Source organism: Squalius cephalus (assembly GCF_949319135.1).
Source record: "Squalius cephalus genome assembly, chromosome: 10".
In the NCBI taxonomy this organism is placed as follows: Eukaryota; Metazoa; Chordata; class Actinopteri; order Cypriniformes; family Leuciscidae; genus Squalius; species Squalius cephalus.
This window is the reverse complement of record NC_137131.1, coordinates 31272645-31286073: the sequence shown is the minus strand read 5'-3', so window position 1 is coordinate 31286073 and position 13429 is coordinate 31272645.

The following is a 13429-nucleotide window of genomic DNA, read 5'->3' as shown; positions in this document are numbered from 1 at the left end:
TTTCTAAGGTCTATAATTCAATTCTTGTATTGCAATACTCATATATTCCAGCTGTCCACTCCTGGGAAAGGGATGGTTTAGCTAAACCTGACTGGGATGTGGTATGGGCCAGATGTTTCACTGCATCTAAGAACCTGGCTCACCAGATGATTCATTATAAATGTATTAATAGGGCTTATATTACTCCCAGTGTATTATATAGGATGAAGGTTAAATCTGATCCATACTGTCATCTATGCAACACATCTACAGTAGGTTCTTATTTGCACATGTTTTGGGGATGCCCAACGGTGGTTCCTTTTTGGACCTTTGTAAGTACTGTTCTTTCGGAAATCCTACATTTGGATATACCTCAAGACCCATTGCTATTTCTACTTTTAGATGACTCCGCTCTTCAGTTGAATGCTCATCAAAAAAGGACCTTACTGACAGCAAGTACCGCTGCCAAAAAGACTATTTTAAAGCTATGGATAGAGCCATCTATACCAACAACTTTCATTTGGCTATCTTATTTCAGAGACATTGTATTGCTGGAAGGTACCACTGCAAAGGTCAATGGCGCAAAGGACGATACTATTCAGAGCTGGATAAAAATTGCGGACATTCTGTTAGATAAACTGAGATTTTGACATCTTACATCTCCCTCTCTCTGTAATTTTTTTTTTTTTTTTTTTCCTGTTTATAAATGGACAGTTCTCATGGCATCTGTCTGTATATAGTTCAGTGAGCTTTGATATGTTTCTGGTATGATAACATAATAAAAATATTGATCACAAAAAAACTGTCTGCGGAGCTTGAGTCGTCCTGCAACCAGCCCCCGCTGGCTGCTCATTGGCTGCAGAATCTTTTTTGTTTCTTTTTTTGAAGTTCTAAAAAAATACCTGAGGCGGCTAGGCGCGAATTTAGATAGCATTGATGAGCTTTTATTATAGGCTATACGCAGTCTAATGTCATAGAAGCCCCCCATCCCAGACCGCAGATCCTCCTTGATAAAGGCCTTCTGAAGTGAAGCTATGTGTTTGTGTAAGAAAAATATCCATATTTAAAACTTTATCGACTAAAATAACTAGCTTCCTAGGATGGCTTGAGGGTGAGTAAATCATCGGGTAATTTGCATTTTTGGGCGAACTATCCCTTTAATTTAGTGAGTATACCGTGATTGACAACATGGGGTCTCAAGCCCCTGCCCCTTTTGTCTCAAGCCCGATGGATTATGTTAACTGGTACGGTGATGACCAGATCATATGCCTGATTCCACAGCCCCTGGCACTGAATAAGCATTCAGTTCAGATTGATCAGCGGTTCTGGGAGTTCATTATGGGGCAGTTGGGCAAGTAAAATAAGGCACCATGAAATGTAAAATGGGTAAGTTTGGAGTGTAGCCCTCTTAGTCATAACCAAGTATAATAGCATGACATCAAATAATAGTGGAAAATTGCAGTTTAGACAATGTACTTTGTTGTACATTTTAGTTGTTTAATGGAGTTAAAATGTGTTTTTAAAATGTTGTTTATGATCTTTTACTAACTGCTTTCACTAAGTGTCAATGATAGTCTTTGATTGTATGCCAAATGTAACAATTTAGTCTCATCTACTTAATTATAGTTGAAGAATAAGGATCTTTGGTCTTATGTATGTCACTGGTGATTCATTGTGTCACTGGTGTTACTGTGTTTTTTGTGACATGATAATAATTTTACATCCAATACATTTTGTTACACTCAAGAGTTTAACTTTAAAGGATTGCATCATTACTTATTTATAACTGTTTTTCAAATATTTTCATTGTTATAGCAAATGCATGTTTGCGCAAATGAACTAACATTTAATCACACCTGATTAAAATAAATAAAACATTATCTCCGTATTTGTTGCATTATCATTATTTGTCTGTAACTGACTGCATGTGCTGAGAAAAATTTGAAATAATATTTCATAAAAACCTTTAATACTGCCAAAGTAAGGTAACACCAGTCACCAAAAAAAAAATTTGTACATGCGGTCTTTGAATAAATGCACAAAAAAGATAAAAAATCATTAAGCTGTCATTTATGTGTATTCATAAAGTCAAAGGGTAATCTAATAATGTGGTTTAAGTTTAAATTTTAGAAAAAGAAATACATTTTGTGAAAGATCCACGACTGCAGATCAACTTGCTACTGCATTTCTCTCCAATATGATAAAATGAAATGAAATGTGGAGGATTTTAATTGTGACAAGATGATTGACAGGCCAGTTTACTGTGACAGGATGCGTGTCAGGATGCGACAGAGAGCAACCGTTAAAGACGCAATTGTATGGCGTAATAGTATTTCCCAAAGCTTGTGTACTCTTTTGCTACACACTCAAAAGTATCTACATTTTCTTCACAAAAAGAGTACACACTTTTAGGGCGTAGTTTAAGTAGGCAAATTGGGCATCTTCTTCTTTTTTTTTTTCTTTCTTATCTGTTGTATAAATTGCGGTTGGCAAACCAACTAAAAGGTGCAGTATCCGCCACCTACTGGATTGGAGTATGGAGCACAACTTGGTTGAAGACACTTGGTTAAGAAGAAGAAGAAGAAGAAGAAGAAGAAGAAGAAGAAGAAGAAGAAGAAGAAGAAGAAGAAGAAGAAGAAGAAGAAGAAGAAGAAAAACTTTAATTAAATATTTTTTTACCAGTCCTGTATCATTCAAAATTCGAATAATTCCTCATGAATTCTATCAATATTTTAAAATGTATACGATGTTTAATAGGGCGCCAAACCAGTGTTGATAGAACCGGGCTAATATGGTCATACTTCCTGGTTCTAGTAAGAACTGCTGCGTTTTGGACCAGCTGTAGTTTATTTATTAAGCGTGCAGGGCAACCACCCATAAGAGCATTACAAAAATCTAGCCCTGATGTCATGAACTAATTATTGTTCCGCATTTGTCATCGAGAGCATATGACGTAATTTAGATATATTTTTAAAATGGAAGAATGCGGTTTTACAGATACTAAACGTGACTTTCAAATGAAAGATTGGTATCAAAGAGCACACCCAGTTTCCTAACCGACGACGAAGAGTTGACAGAGCAGCCATCAAGTGGAAGACAGTATTCTATATTATTACGTGAGGAAGTTTTTTGTCCAATAATTAGAATCTCTGTTTTTTCAGAGTTAAGTAGTAGGAAATTACTAGTCATCCAAGTTTTTATATCAGCTATGCATTCCGGTAATTTTGTGAATTGGTAAGTTTCCTCAGGGCTTGAAGAAATATAGAGCTGAGTATCATCAGCATAACAGTCAAAACGAATGCCATGCTTCCTAATGATATCTCCCAAGGGTAGCATGTACAGAGTGAACAGCAACGGTCCTAGTTCTGAGTCTTGTGGTACTCCATACTGAACTTGTGATCGATAAGACATCTCTTCATTTATTGCTACAAACTGATAACGGTCAGATATGTATGATTTAAACCATGCTAATGCAATTCCACTAATACCAACATAATTTTCGAGTCTATTTAAAAGAATGTTGTGGTCAATAGTATCAAATGCAGCACTAAGATCGAGTAACACTGATAGAGAGATACAACCACGATCATTTGTGACTCTAATGAGAGCTGTCTCAGTACTATGGTACAGTCTAAATCCTGACTGGAAATCCTCGTAATCCAGATACCATTTCTTTCTAAAAAGGAACATAGTTGTGAGGATACCGCCATTTCTAGTGTCTTTGATAGAAAAGGTAGATTCGAAATCGGTCTGTAATTGACTAATTCTCCAGGATCAAGTTTTTTTAACAAGCGGTTTAATCATAGCCAGCTTAAAAGTTTTTGGTACGTATCCTAATGACAAAGATGAATTAATGATAATTAAGAAGAGGGGATCTGTGACCTCTAGAAGCATCTCTTTCAATAGCTTAGTTGGTATAGGGTCTAACATATATGTTAGACATATATGTTATAGAATTTTTCCTCAGGGAGACTACAATGCACTGCCTGATGCGATACTGTAGTAGACGGTTGCATAGTTATAATTTTCTCCCTGATATTATCAATCTTGTAAGTAAAGAAAGTCATAAAAGTCATTACTGCTGTGCTGCTTGGAAACATCTGGGGTTGAAGCTTTATTTTTCGTTAATTTAGCCACTGTTTCAAATAAATACCTAGGGTTTTGTTTATTTTCTTCTAATAGGGTTGAAAAATAAGCAGATCTAGCAGTTTTTAAGGCCTCTCTGTACGCAATCATGCTCTCTTTCCATGAAATGCAAAAAAACTAGTTTTGTTTTCTTCCAGTTGCACTCCATTTTTCTGGCTGCTTTCTTTAGGGATTGAGTGTGCTCGTTGTACCACGGTGTTGAACTATTTTCTTTAATCTTCTTTAAGCGCAAAGGAGCAACTGTGTCTAAAGTGCTGGAAAAGAGAGAGTCAAAAGTTTCTGTCGCAATATTGAGTTCTTCTAAGCTATCTGGGATGCTGAGACGATGAAACTGATCAGGAATATTATTAATAAAGCAATCTTTGGTAGCAGAAGTGATAGGTCTAACATATTTGTAACACAGAGTCGGCTTGACAGCCTTGGCTAAATGAAGTATACACGAGACTAGATAATGATCTGAGATGTCATCACTCTGCTGCAGAATTTCAACAGCACCAACAATGATTCCATGCAACAATATTAGATCTAGAGTATGATTACGACAATGAGTAGGTCCAGACATGTGTTGTCTAACTCCAATAGAGTTCAGAATGTTTTTAATCCCAATGCATCTTTTTCGTTATCTACATGTATATTAAAATCACCAACAATTAGGACTTTATCTGCAGCCAGTACTAACTCTGATAGAAAATCAGCAGATTCTTTGATAAAGTCTGTATGGTGCCCTGTATACAGTAGCCAGCACAAATCTCAAACGTGATTTATCATTTACATTAGATAGTGTTACATTAAGCACCAACATTTCAAAATAATTATATTTGAAACAAGACTTCTCAGTAATTCTGAAGTTATTACTATAAATTACAGCAACACCTCCCCCTTTGTCTTTCAGACGAGGCTCATGTTTATAACAATAATATTGGGGGGTGGACTCATCTAAAGCAATGTAAAAGGTTTCTGTCAAACACAGCACATCTAGGTTATAATCTGTGATCATATCATTAACAATAAGTGCTTTTGAAGTAAGGGATCTAATATTCAGCAACCCAAGCTTTATCATTTGTTCATTTGTATTATATTTGTTTTTTATTTGTTAAACATCAATAAAATTTTTACCCTTAAATGGGTTTGGGAGTTTTTTGTATTTCCTAATTCGGGGTACAGACACATTCTGTATATGATGATATCTAGGTGAAAGAGTCTGTATGTGATGGGATTTATCTGACCTCAGTGACATGAGACAGCTAGCAGACGGTCGGTTTAGCCAGTCTGTCTGCTTCCTGACCTGAGCCCCAATTCATGTTTGAGCTCTAAGACTATGAGCCATATTACAAGAGAGAAGAACAGCATCATCCCAGGAGGGATGAATCTCTTTTCAACAGGCCAGGTCTGCCCCAAAAACTTTTCCAATTGTCTATGAATTCTATATTATTTTGCAGACTTCACTTAGACAGCCAGCCATTGAGTGAGGACAATCTACTAAGTATCTCATCACTCCGAACATCATTAGTGCCGTCGTGAATAATAATCTTAGAGAATTTACGATTAGCATTAGCGAGCACTTTTAAATTTGCTTTGATGTCAGGCGCTTTGGCTCCCAGCAAACATGTGACTATGGTGGCTGGTGTATCTATTTTTACGTTCCATGTAATAGAATCGCCAATAACTAGGGCACTTTCTGTCACGGTTCATGAATTCACTGCCTTTTCCTTGTCTCGTGTGATTGTTGTGTTGTGTGTAATATTAGTGTGGGTGTGTCCTCCAATCACTGCTGATCATCAGCGCCAGTCATCATTAACTTGCCTATATATTCTCTGTGACTGATGTCATCTGTTGTCAGAGCGTTGTGGTGTTACCGGTGTCTGTTCCTGTCCCGTTTTGGCTGTCTCCTGTGATTTTCGTTCCTGTTGGATTGTTTGTCGTGTCTTCACCTCCGATCATCTTCATCACTCTTCTGGATTCGAACTCATCTTCATCCACCACCCATCACCAGCCCGGTTGCCCGTCAAAGTCGAGAGGTGTTCTCTTACGAGAGGTTCTCTCGTATTGCGTAGTTGCTACGCTACGGGAAAGCCTTTCTTTCTCGAGATACTGAAGCCAAAAATTATCCTTAATTTTTATAATCTTGTCAACGCAGTGCGGCAGCCTGCAGACCTAGGGCGAGCTACTAGCGTGCCCATTGGCTGCCCTGCGGCAACTGCAGCAGCCTACCGCTGAGCCCTTGGCGTGACGTCACGACAAATGAGCGCGCTTGGCGCGCTTACTGCGTCACAGCCCGCGAAAAGGGGGGTGTGGCTTAGCGTATATAAACGGGGCTCGGAGGCTGCTTCTCTGATTTCTGTCTTTTCAGCGAAGCTCTTCGCATCGCTGCTCTCTGAGGAAGCCGCCGTTGAATCAAGCGACCAGCACGCCGAGGATCTCAGCCTGAGGACGCCGGCCGCCTTCGCCGCCTTCAGCCTTCCCTGCCTGCTTCGCTATCCGGCGAATATATCCTTTACTGCCTCCCGAGCCGGTGGTTATAGCTGAGCGCTCGCCGGAGCCCCTCCCGCGAGCCTCGCTCTCTCCTTCTCCCCCGCCCTTCACCGACGCGCAGCGGCCGGCCACTGCCTGCACTGCCGTCGCCTTAGGGGATGAAGCAGATGACGCCGCTGACAGCTGCTCTCTGCTTGCTTCGGACAGCGAGGAGTGGTCGGGCTCTCACCGCTCCGCCTCCTCGACTCCAGAGTCTGGCAGGTCCCGCTCCAGTGTTGACGCGGAGCTTATCCGCCTCCTCACCAAAGCGGTCGACCGACTGGGATTGGACTGGTCCCCACCCAAGGAGCCCGCATAGCGAAGCTGCTGCGCAAAGGGGCTATAGAACAGGTTCATCCTTCTCTGAGCGAGTCGGGCTTTTACAGCCGCTACTTCCTCGTACCCAAGAAGGACGGAGCGTTAAGACCTATTTTAGATCTGAGACATCTGAACAAAGCCCTCATGAGACGGCCGTTCAAAATGATCACAACCAGAAAAATCCTCGCGCAGATTCGCCCAGGAGACTGGTTTATCTCTCTCGATCTAAAAGACGCATACTTTCAGATCCAGATAACTCCCCGTCACAGGCCATTCTTGAGATTCGCCTTCAACGGTCGAGTATATCAGTACACAGTCCTGCCCTTCGGCCTGTCTTTGGCACCCCGTACATTTACGAAATGCATGGACACGGCCCTCGCTCCCCTGAGAAAACAGGGAATGCGAATACTGAATTATCTGGACGATTGGCTTATTCTAGCGCAGTCAGAGACGGAACTTGTGTCTCACAGAACAGCGCTTCTCAGCCATTTGGAGGAGCTGGGTCTCTCGGTCAACTGGACCAAGAGCTCGCTATCGCCCCGTCAGTCAATTTCCTTTCTTGGAATAGAACTGGACTCGGTGGCTATGACGGCCAGACTGTCGGAGCAGCGCGCGCGCCGCATCCGCCTCCTCGCCGCATCCCTCCAAATAGGCAGCCGGGTTCCGCTGAGGACATTCCAGCGTATCTTGGGGCATATGGCCTCAGCTGCAGCAGCGCTCCAGCTGGGCTTACTGCGCATGCGCCCGCTTCAACGCTGGCTGAAAGCGCGCGTGCCCCACCGAGCCTGGGCGGCCGGCGGCTTGCGAGTCAGAGTGAATCAGGGCTGCATTTCAGCCCTGCAGCCCTGGCTGGCAGCCGAATGGTATCTCACGGGAGTGACTATGGGAGTGATTTCACACCGGAAAGTTGTCTCGACAGACGCTTCCAACCTAGGTTGGGGAGCGCTCTTCGAAGGCAGACCGGTCTATGGCCGCTGGTCAGACCAGGAGAATCTCCTACACATAAACTGTCTAGAGATGCTCGCGGTCGAGAAAGCGCTCAAACACTTCCTCCCATTCCTCCACGGTCACCATGTTCTAGTCCGCACGGACAATACATCGGTAGTGGCCTATGTGAATCGCCAGGGCGGTGTCAGATCAAAGACGCTCTGCACCCTGGCGGAACGCCTCCTCGTGTGGGCTCAGCACTCTCTGCGCTCGCTGAGAGCCGCGCATGTGCCTGGCCACCTGAACGAGGGTCCCGACAGACTGTCCAGGGACAACGTTCCCCCTGGGGAGTGGTCTCTACACCCCCAAACAGTCCAGTCACTGTGGCGCCGTTTCGGCAAAGCGAAAGTCGACCTTTTTGCGTCAAAAGACAACGCTCATTGCCCAGAGTTCTTCTCGAAGAACGAGGACGCGCTGGCCCAGACCTGGCCCAGCGGCCCGTTGTACGCTTTTCCCCCGGTCTCTCTGCTGCCTCAGGTCATCGAGAGAATCAGGGAAGCGCGCCACTCAGTGCTCCTCATAGCCCCATGCTGGGAGAACCAAGCTTGGTTCCCGGATCTAATACAGCTGGCAGACTCAGCCCCCTGGCCGATACCGGTGAAGAGAGACCTTCTCTCTCAAGCCCGCGGCTCGATATGGCATCCCCATCCAGAGCGCTGGTCTCTGCATGCGTGGAGCCTCAACGATTACACGCTGATCTGCCAGACGGGGTCATGAACACGATCATACAATCTAGAGCCCCCTCTACGAGGCGGCTCTACATGTCGAAATGGTCAGTGTTTAACAGATGGTGCACTGCTAAGGGGCTCAATCCACAGACATGTGGGGTATCGCGAATTCTGTGTTTCCTTCAAGAGCTACTGGACGCGGGCAGGTCCCCCTCCACGCTCAAAGTCTATGTTGCGGCCATTTCAGCGCTCTCTGTTTCAGAGCGGGGCCGCGCATTAGGAAGGAACGAGTTCGTCATCCGCTTCCTTAGGGGAGCCAGGAGGATGAACCCCCCGCGACCCCCCGCGGTTCCTATGTGGGATCTTTCTCTGGTCTTGGAGGCCCTGAGAGCGCATCCCTTCGAACCCTTGGAAACTGTGGATATGAAATACCTCACGCTCAAAACCGTTTTTCTGATAGCACTGTCTTCAGTCAAACGAGTGGGAGACCTTCACGCGTTATCTATTAACGCCGCGTGCCTCGAGTTCGGACCTAATGACTCCAAAGTCATTCTCAGACCGAGGCATGGGTACGTTCCCAAAATTTTGGGCACTCCCTTCAGAGCACAGGTCATTTCCCTCTCAGCCCTGCCAACGCATGGCAGCGAGGCCGATGGTAATCTCCTCTGCCCGGTCAGGGCGTTGAGAAACTACATTTCACGGTCCGCCGCTTTCAGGCGCTCGGATCAGCTCTTTGTTTCGTTTGGTGGGCGCACCAAGGGTCTCGCCGCCTCGAAACACAGCCTGTCCAGATGGATAGTGGACGCTATTGCTGTGGCTTATGCGTCTAAAGACCTGCAGTGCCCATTGGGCATTCGAGCTCACTCCACCAGAGGCATGGCCTCGTCGTGGGCGTGGTCCAGCGGGATTCCCATTCATGACATTTGTGCAGCGGCAGGCTGGGCCTCCCCCTCTACATTTGTTAGGTTTTACAACCTGGATGTTCCCGCCTTGCAGGCGAAAGTGTTATCAGTCTAAGTCTCGCGTATGCCGGCCCACTATCTGTGCGCGGGCTACGGTGTGTGATTTAGCTCTACTGGTTGAGCTGCACTATGCAGGGAATTGTCAGTTCGGACCGGCCGTGCCGCTCCTAAACCCCCTAGTGTGTGCTTATGTACGGCGCTAGCCCTCTTTAGGCCGCCCGGCTCTCCGCTATCACGTTCCCCGGGCTCTCCCTGGGACTCATTCAGTGGATGCTGGGCGCGCACGGCGTTGACAAGGGCGTTCCCGTAGCGTAGCAACTACGCAATACGAGAGAACCTCTCGTAAGAGAACGTTTCGGTTACTCACGTAACCTCTGTTCTCTCTAGAAGAGGGAACGAGTATTGCGTAGCCCGCCGTGCTCGCGCCACGAGCTCATTTCGCTTCATGCGACAGAAACCAGAGAAGCAGCCTCCGAGCCCCGTTTATATACGCTAAGCCACACCCCCCTTTTCGCGGGCTGTGACGCAGTAAGCGCGCCAAGCGCGCTCATTGGTCGTGACGTCACGCCAAGGGCTCAGCGGTAGGCTGCTGCAGTTGCCGCAGGGCAGCCAATGGGCACGCTAGTAGCTCGCCCTAGGTCTGCAGGCTGCCGCACTGCGTTGACAAGATTATAAAAATTAAGGATAATTTTTGGCTTCAGTATCTCGAGAAAGAAAGGCTTTCCCGTAGCGTAGCAACTACGCAATACTCGTTCCCTCTTCTAGAGAGAACAGAGGTTACGTGAGTAACCGAAACGTTTTCTCCCATGACTAAAGTGTCTCATGGTCACCCAGTTGCCCTGCTGCATGGGCTCTACAGCCGGAACTGAACAATGTACAGAGTTCACTAAGCTAGTCACATCCAAAGCAGTATCTAAAGCCCTTGCATTCTTACTATCCTCGATTAAAGTTTGGATGCGTGTCTTTAGTTCTGAAATCTTCCCCGTCAGCCTGACTATCTCCCTGCATTTATCACATGTAAAGCCCTCAGTACTGACAGAGAAGGCTATACTATATGTGACACGAAGTGCAAGTGACAATAACAGGACAAGACATTACTCACCATGTTTGTTGACTGATCCAACTTACCACAGTTGTTTAATAGACTCATAAAAAGCGCATGAGAAAAAAAGACGGCAAGCACGGATAGCAGGTTAACAGGCTAGCGATAACGATTTAGATAAAAGCTATGTCAGATTAATGTGATAGGCAATATTAGACTATATCTAATATATGTTGATGAGTAAGTTATATTTAGCAATATAAACAAAAAGGAATGATAGTAAATAGAGATTCAAAACAGAAAGCTATATGGAGCTTACAGACGCAAACCAGCAGCAAGGCAGACAGGAGCAATCGATCAGCAGCCATCAACAACACTCTGATACCGCTTAAGACAATGCCTAAAGATATCGTATGATATCTGAAGTTTGTCTTTCATCCATCTGCGCTCAGTGCACCTACACTCCTGCCGGACGCATTTAACTAGGGCTGATCTTTCTTTTTCTCCTTGGGGGCAATTAAGTCCAAGGTAGCAGTGCAGGTAGGCCTACTGGTAAAAAGATCAAACAATTCATCAGGATAGACACAGAAGGAGAGAACATTTATAACATTAGGGGTTTGGGTAGATAAATACACATCATTGAATGTACTGGCAGAAGAGGAATAAAAACATCTAGAAAAACATGGTGAATGATAAGATTTGTGGAGAGAACAAGCCAGTACAGAGTCAAAAACCAGAAATAGCAGCATCACACATTTCAAGATTAGTCACTGAAAAACAAAGCAAATTGTACAAAGTTCCTAAGATGTAAACACTCTTTGACCCAAGGGTTTAGACTGGCAGCTGGCATGGAAATTAAAATTAAAGTCCCCCAGAATCAGAAGTCTATCATAGTGTTCAAGTTCAAGTTCAAGTTCCGTTTATTTATAGAGCACATTTACTACCGGCTGTCACCGACCAAAGTGCTGTACAATAATTACGATCAAATACACAATAAAACAATCAATGATCACTTGTAATCAATAAATACAAAAATCCAATTACATATTAAAAGCTGAATCAAACAGATGAGTTTTCAGAGCAGATTTAAACTCAGATAAAGAGGAAGCCATTTTAATTTGGATTGGGAGTTTGTTCCACAACGTGGGGCCCGCCACTTCAAACGCTCTATTGCCCCTGTTTTTCAAGCGGGTTCTGGGAATCTGAAGGAGGAATTTGTTTTCCGATCTAAGCCCTCGCTTAGGGGTATATAGGTGAAGTAGGTCCGACAGGTATAATGGTGCAAGATTATTTAGTGATTTGTAGACCAGTAATAGAATTTTATATTCAATTCTATGCTGAACCGGTAACCAATGTAGGGATCTCAGAAGGGGTGTAACATGCTCAAACTTTTTACATCCCTTCAGGAATCTTGCTGCTGCGTTTTGAACGACTTGTAGGCGTGAAATTTGAGTCTTAGCAACACCATAATATAGAGAGTTGCAGTAGTCCAGCCTCGATGTTATGAAGGCATGGACAGCGACCTCTAAAGAGGCGTTAGAGAGAAAAGATTTAATTTTAGAGAGAGAGCGTAGATAGAAAAAGCTAGAGCCCACTACAGAGGCAATTTGTCTGTCAAATTTCAGACTATTATCGATCATCACACCCAGATTACACACTTGGGATGAGATACTCAGATTTGAGAACTCCAAATTTTGAGAGTTTTGTCTACTAGTTTCGGAGGGGCTAAAGACAATAACTTCCGTTTTATCTGAATTTAAAAAAAGGAAATTTTTTGAGAGCCATGATTTTACGTCGTCCAGACACGCGGATAAACAACTAAGAGCATGCTCATTTTCGGAGGTCAGAGGCAGATAGATTTGCATATCATCAGCGTAGCAGTGGAAAGAAACATTATGTTTCCTAAAGATAGATCCCAAGGGAAGCAGATAGAGAGAGAATAGAGTAGGTGCAAGAACAGACCCCTGCGGTACACCACAGGTTAGCTTGCGTGATGATGAATTAAAATTTCCTATTTTAACCGAAAAAGTTCTATTGGTTAAAAAAGATTTGAACCACTTTAAGACCATTCCTCCAAGCCCCACATAGGACTCCAAGCGAGAGATGAGAATTTCATGATCGACGGTGTCAAAGGCTGAAGACAGGTCTAGCATAACTAACATGACAGAATCTCCCGAGTCAGTAGCCATTAAAATGTCATTTAGAACTTTTACAAGGGCCGTTTCCGTACTATGCAGTGTTTTAAAACCTGATTGGAAGGTCTCATAGATGTAATTGTTAGTTAAAAACGATTGTAGTTGCAGAGAGACAATTTTTTCCATCACCTTAGAGATGAAAGGTAGAACAGAAACAGGCCGAAAGTTTGCTAAAATAGAAGGATCCAGTGTAGATTTCTTTAATACAGGGGTGACTGTGGCCATTTTTAAGCTCTCAGGGATAGCCCCTGCTTTCAGACAGTTATTAAGTAGAGATACAAGCCCTGATCCTACAGTATCAATTAATTGCTTTAAGTAGCGGGGGTGTATAATGTCATGGGGACTAGGGGAGATTTTTAACTTAGTAATTACTTCTTTAAGAGATTGCAGAGAGATGGAATTAAAAGTAGTCCAAGAGGCCAAAGGACTCTTTAGCAATGTCATTTCACCCTTGGTCACTTGTATTTGAGCTCTAAGATTGGTAATTTTGGTCCCAAAATAATTTAAAAAATCTTCACATAATGCATTGGTCGCATTGTTAAAAATCTGTACAGAGGGATTAAGTACTGAGTCTATAACCGAAAAGAGAACTCTAGGAGTTTGATGGTGTTTTTCAATCAA